The following is a 6,000-nucleotide window of genomic DNA, read 5'->3' on the forward strand; positions in this document are numbered from 1 at the left end:
CCCATAGAGTCACCTTGGATTTGTTTGCTTGCTTGCTTGTTTTTTCCAGACAGGGTTGCTCTGTGTAGCCCTTGTTATCCTGGAACTCACATCATAGATCAGGCTGGCCTTGAACTCACAGATCCGCCTGCCTCTGCCTCCCAAACGCTGGGATTAAAGGCAGGTTCCACCACGCCTGGCTACCTTGGATTCTAAGAATAACAAAACCTCACTGTACGGACCACCCTCCAAAAGAGGGTGGTTATCTGTGAAGGTGAGGCTGTGCCCTGGAGTCCAAGGACTCGTGAGAACAAAATAAGCTCTTGTGGAGAGAACTAAAAGGCCTTGTGCACACAGAGAAGCAGTGTGGAGAAATCAGGAAAGTTTCTGGCAGCGAATCTCTTCCCTGGTATGATGAGGTGCATGGCTGCTCTTCCTGGAATGGCTGGAGTGATGTAGTTTTACAGTCTGGTGACTCTTTGCTGTCTGATGAGGCAGGCTCTGTCCATATCTTCCAGGCTTACTGTTTTTACTTATTCCAGACCCTTTCCTCCGAAATGTCGAGAATTGCTTTTAGACTATAAAATGTATTCTTATGATTGATGTCTCTTGTGTTTCGTTCACAGCAGCATAAGTGACTTCTGTGTGATCTTAGGGCCAGGCCAACCTTAGCTCCCACAGATGCTATGTTTACCTTAGTCAAGATCCCTAGACCATTATCTTGAACATTGTTTCAGCAAGAAACCATCTTACAGATGAAGCCGTAGGCACTTAGCCAAGAGCTTCAATGTAAACCTGTTTTAAACTTTGTGGCATTCACGGGGCTGAGTTAGTTGTTATCTGAATACTTCCCTCCTGTAATTCTGCTGTGCTTAAATATGGCTAAAGGAGAAGGATCTGGGCCAGACTCTTGAAGTCCTGGTCCAGTGCTGGTTACAATAAATCCGGTTGAGTTTCATTCTTACCGTAACCTTGATTGTTTTTTCCCTGACTGCTGTAAAGCCAGCTGGGGAGTCACCACAGCACTGAAATGTGAGGCCAACGACGACCCTCGGAGGAGGTAAGAAAGATTTTCTTTAAATAGAAATTAGGAGCCGGGCGTGGTGGTGCACACCTTTAATCCCAGCACTCAGGAGGCAGAGGCAGGCGGATTTCTGAGTTCGAGGCCAGCCTGATCTACAAAGTGAGTTCCAGGACAGCCAGGGCTACACAGAGAAACCCTGTCTCAAAAAAAAAAAAAAAAAAAAAAAAAAAAAAAAAAAAAAAAGAAAGAAAGAAAGAAAGAAAGAAAGAAAGAAAGAAAGAAAGAAAGAAAGAAATTAGGCGTTTAGGAAATTCAGTTCTCTTACCACCCAAGGGTTGCTACCATAAAGGGATAGAAATTAACGTGGGCTCTTCTTCTCAGTCCTTCGACAACAAAGCATTTTGTATAATTACTGAGATGCGTGTTCAGATCCAAAGGAGCAAAATATTCAGAGCTACAGCTCTGCAACATTTGAACATAGCCCATCCAGGATAAGATAAAAATCCCTGTTAATTATTTTAGAAGCCGGGGTTCAGAGATGTGTTGACTGGGACTTCTGAGGGGGGTGGGGGGAATTTTCTGCTATACATCTTGGCAGGTCTTAGTAGGTGGCAGGGTGGGCCCAACTGGACACCAGCAGCCCAGGCTGAGTGATCTGGCTGAAGTCAAAGCCCTCTAGCCTACAGCTTTTTTGGGGGGTTGGGGAGACGACACCAGGATCAAGTGCAACAGAGTTCCAAGGAATGACTGGTGGAACTCCACCATCGCAACATGAGCTAACTTTTTGTTTGTTTGTTTGTTTGCTTGGTTCTTGTTTAAATATTTTTGTTTTTCCTTTATAGAGGGAATAACTCAATATCAAAGGTCCCTTTATTGGAATTATTTTTCCCCTCTCATATGGAGAACAACTCGATATCAATGGTTCCTTCATGGGGGAAAAAAGTTAAAGCAAGCCCAAGTTCTAATACAGAAACATTTGCAGTCAGGGCATGAAGCACTAAGGTGACGATATTTAAATTTCTGGAGGTATTAGCTACTCATTATATAGAGTATGTTCTTTTCTGCAGCATGTATAATCAGTACTTAAATAAATGCTTAACCTTGACGGTAAAAGTGAAATGTAAAGTTTTAGGTCACATCACTGAATGTTCTCTTTTCTGTTCGCCATGACTTGGGATTTGACTCTGCTCTTTAAGTTGCTTTGTGGAAACTCTTGGTTGAATTCTACAACAAATGAAACATGGAAAGCAGGGGAGAGGTATCGGTTTATTAAATAACACAGTTGTTGGAGCGGTAACTCACAGAAATCGTCCCTCACTGGCAAAGAGCATAAAAAAAAATTATTGTGCCACTAAATAAAATGCAGGCCGATTATTTGTTTCATACTGGTAATAGTTGGCCAGTTGCATGAGTGTGTTGCTTGGGAGCTAAAAATATTCCCTCCTAAGATTTTTAAAAGATAACTTATGAGTATTGCCTAAAATTACATCTAAAAAAATCATCCTTTAAGTTTGGGGGTTTTGAATATAATAGAGATTGCTTTTAATGTTTTTATAGATGACTCATAAAAAGACAAGAAGCATATGTTCTCTACACAAATTCCACATGGTCCACAAAGATGGTATCCATCCCAGACGATACGGTTCAAAAGTCTAAGCTTGCTATCTATAGTCAGTCTGCTTTTATTAGATGTTTCTCAGCTGTTGAATGTTTTAACTGACCTGCTGTTTATTTAAGTGTGGGTGGGAGTTTACTGGGTGGACTGAGAAGAAGCAGTCTTCCAGTCATGATAGATCCCAAGTTTGGACACATTAACCCAAAATGGGTATCCTAAAGACAAATTAGTTTACGGAGGATGGAGATGCATAGAGAATGGAAATCAACCTGACTTGAGACAAAAAGAATGTTGTAGAGAATTATGATCATAGAAAGGATGGAGCAGAAGGAAACAGCTGGAAGGAGATGCTGAAGGATGGAGCCCAGGGAACACAAAGTCGGAATGGACTGGACGTGAAGGGAGTAATTAGGAGACAGACATGGAGAGGAGACAAAAATGGGGGGAAAAAAAGGCCTACTGTGCTCCTTCAGCTCAGTGTCCTAGCAATAAACAAACAAATAAATCCGATCATATTGAAACAGAGCAGTAATACTAAGCTGTAGGCACCTCTGTCTCTAGAAAACACTAGCTGGAAAAATCTGCCTTTGAGGAAAACCAGGAGCAGCTGTGGCTGTTGTTGGCAGCCACCTGGAATATTTCTTAGTCTCGAGGAACCCTCTGCTTATTGTTATATCTTCCTTTTTAGACTTTAGAGACAACGGCAAGTCTCCAGGATATTTTGGATAGGAATGGATTTTTGTATGATAAATCCCAAAGGTTCAAAGGTATAACTCAGGTTAACAAAAATTAACTTAGAGATGTATGTCTACTACTGTAAAATCCTAACCTTATAAAAGCTGCTAACTTGTAAACTGTTAAAGGTAATTAAGACATGCAAATTACTGGTCAGCCACCTTACAAATGATCAAATTGTTTAATGTGCTCAGAACTAAGTTTGTAGTCCTACTAAGTACAAACATGAGTCATTTAAAAAGACAACTGTTGGCCTTCTATATATGTTTTCAAGGTTCCACAGAAGACAGACCTGGGACCCTTGTGACACCAGGATCTCACTCTAGCCTAAGGATCCCCAGTCCTCATGATTTCTGTTCAGTGAATTCAGACAAGACCCACAGAACATAATGCAAAAGACAGGCAGAAATAACATGATGAGTTCTTGGGGGTGAGATTGGGCAGTGACCAAGGATACATTGCAGATAAGGAAAATGCTCTTATGGTGATGGACAGCGGCCAAAGGCACCATCATGCTGACCGTTGTATGTACTCAGGCAGTTGATATGAGTTCTTAAGATTTCTGGGATAGACAGCTTTCCTGAGAAAAGGCTGTCTGCCCAGCTGATTGACAGGCCCATCTGGACCAAACCTTAAGGGTAGAGGCAATGGTACACTTTTGTTCTTTACCAGGAGTCCCTGGAGAGATGGGCTTCCCATGACCATTTAGGCGGTTTGGAATGTTATGTTCCCAACTAGAGCCAGAGAGACACTCATGTTCCATTCTTCTCTGATCAGTTTTCAAAGCCCTGCAGTTTATAGGCTGCTGCTGAGGAAGGGGGATCCTGAGGATGGAGACAATCATAGGTTGTTGCCTTGCTCCTATAAGCCTGTGTTACATCATTTATCCCCCAAACCCAGTCCCTCCAAATTCAAGCCAATTTTGTCCTTCCTCCTCTTCCACAATTTCCCATTCAACTGGAGTTAGGCCTACATCTCCTTCTTTTTGGTGAAATGTGGGCTTTCTTAGTCTAGTACCATCATGGACAGGCCTAGGAAATCCCACAGCCTAGACCTGTTTGCAGACTTCCTGACTCCTTTGCCTTCATTCTCAGGAGCTGACTTTGGTCAGAGGTTTTATTACTAATGCCCTCCAGTGGGACACTCTCTCCCTAACTGATGCCAGACACAGCAGTGCTATAAATTTCCTTTATTGAAAAATAAAAGTGCGCTGAAAGAAGTAAAAATCAGCAAAAAATGGTGTGCATTATTTAATTCGACCCATGTTGTACTCATCGTATGATTGAGGACTGGGATTTATTGTTTATTTCTTCCTGTAGGACTCAACTTTCTAAATAACTGCTGAGTCTTAATTTTTCCCAAACACTCATTGACAAGAAAATCAATGTTAAAGGTCCGGAGTTCATCAGAGACCTGGGGTCATGATGCTTCCCTCTTAGACTTGCTTACCCAAGAAAACAGCATCTTTCCATCCATATGGACTCTGTATCTGAACACATCTTGTTGGAAGAGCCATGCCTGCATCCTGCACCTTCTGAAGGGAGTTTGGCGCTTTGGGAGATGCCTGTGTGTAGCATTCCTGGCAGGAATGAGCCGATTCTAAAGAAAAATCTTTGTCTTGTCTCTTTGACAATCAAGCTATTGGAACAATGGGCCCTAAGGAACTGGAATCCCCACTGGGATTCCATGCTGGGAGAAAGGAACGGCTGAGAGGTTCAGGTTCCAGCCAGAGGGGAACTTGTCTCCCAGAAGGAGATCTCACACAGTAGTTTTTCCGGGTTGTGCCTTGCCCTCAGTGACTCTGTTGTGTAAGTAGCAGTTGGCTCCATTTTGAGGGAGGAGGATGCTTGTGCCATGGCGGACATATAAACAACACCAAGTGTCCCCGTCCAGCGGAGCATCAGGAACTGGTGACTTACTCCTAAAAGCAGAAATGCCTCTCATCTTATACATTTTTTTTTTCTCCCAAGTAAATTGGGACCAGATGAGCTCATGGGTGTATTAAGATCAAATTAGTAAAACCAAACCCGAAAACCTTTACAACACACCAGACTGAGAAAAGGGTGCAGCTGCCCCAGACCCCATAAGGAGGTGCACAGCCAACATTGACGTGGTGACACGCCCCAGTGACTTGTCATCTGACCGTCCAGTGCATGCATCAAGGGACCAACAGGCACACAACTCCTATCTGTCCTAGGGATTTCAGCTTGGATCAGTACCCACCAAGATATGGCCAAATTGCTTTGTGTTTGTTCAGTAGCCTGGCCTCAGTACTGACTGTTACTTCTATAGCCTCTAGTACACACTGCTCCTGCAGGTCGACTCTGACCTTGCCATTTAGCTTTAAGGCTCTGGCGGCAGCAGCAACAGCAGCCACAGACCTGAAGTCTGAGTTTTCTACCTTATACCTGAGGATATTCTCCAGGCATTCCTATCAGTTTCTGCATCCTCAGGCCTCTTTGAAATGCCTTGGGCTCTACTAGGGCCTCGTTAGCCCTCCATAGCCATAACAGACTAAATGTACATGCATTTATAGATACAAATATTGTCTGTCTATCTATCTATCTATCTATCTATCTATCTATCTATCTATCTATCTATCTATCTATCTATTTACCTATCTATCTACCTATCTATCTCTATCTAT

This window comes from Mus caroli, chromosome 14, assembly GCF_900094665.2.
Source record: "Mus caroli chromosome 14, CAROLI_EIJ_v1.1, whole genome shotgun sequence".
Lineage (NCBI taxonomy): Eukaryota > Metazoa > Chordata > Mammalia > Rodentia > Muridae > Mus > Mus caroli.